Source organism: Acanthisitta chloris, unplaced genomic scaffold (assembly GCF_000695815.1).
Source record: "Acanthisitta chloris isolate BGI_N310 unplaced genomic scaffold, ASM69581v1 scaffold45591, whole genome shotgun sequence".
NCBI classification, from domain to species: Eukaryota; Metazoa; Chordata; class Aves; order Passeriformes; family Acanthisittidae; genus Acanthisitta; species Acanthisitta chloris.
In genome coordinates, this window is record NW_008658555.1 from 25358 (window position 1) to 26160 (window position 803).

The following is an 803-nucleotide window of genomic DNA, read 5'->3' on the forward strand; positions in this document are numbered from 1 at the left end:
GCTGAGTTTAAGTGAAAAAAAAAGATAAATTATAAGTTGTTTATGTTTGAGTACTAAGTATTTGCCTTCTATTATTTAGAACTATTATTTGGAAAATGATTTCATTTAAAAAAACAATGTCATTGTTGTGGCTAGTTAAAATGAGAAGTGACTTTAAATTGAAGCAATTTTGAAAAATAAAAGTAATTTATCAGAAAAAAATGCTTCTTCCTAAATCCCTTTTGACATGTCCAAGAACACAGCACTTTGTGCAAAGTACCACTGTGGAACTAGCAGCTGCAACTCCATTAAAATGCCTATGGACAGAGCCTGACTATCCATTGGGGATGGCAGTGGGCAGAGAAGGGTAACTCACCTGTCCCCTCTGTTGTTGTATTTTTAGCTAGATAGGACATGTCATTTGGGGCTTAATATTTTCTATGCCTCTGGGTGCAGGAAGTCCTGTCAGAAATAGACTGCCCAAGCATCTTGACTGTCTAACAGGAATATCAATGGACTTGGTTCATAAAGTGATACGCAACTCTTCATTAACAGCACTGTTAAAATACTGGGTTTAAACTCATTGGTTTCCTCCTTTTGGCAGCAGAACCAAACTGCAATCCAGACATGGCTATCCCACAGAAAACATTTCAGGGACAACGTTTACTGTCTGGAAACACTCAGATAATAACCTTTAAAGAATCCTACAAAAAATTACCACAATCTACACGTGCTTGGTCATCACTTAACTGTGTGACTTGCAGAACCACAGGACTGGGGCTGGAAGGGACCTCTGGAAGCTATGCAGCCCAACCCCTGTGGGG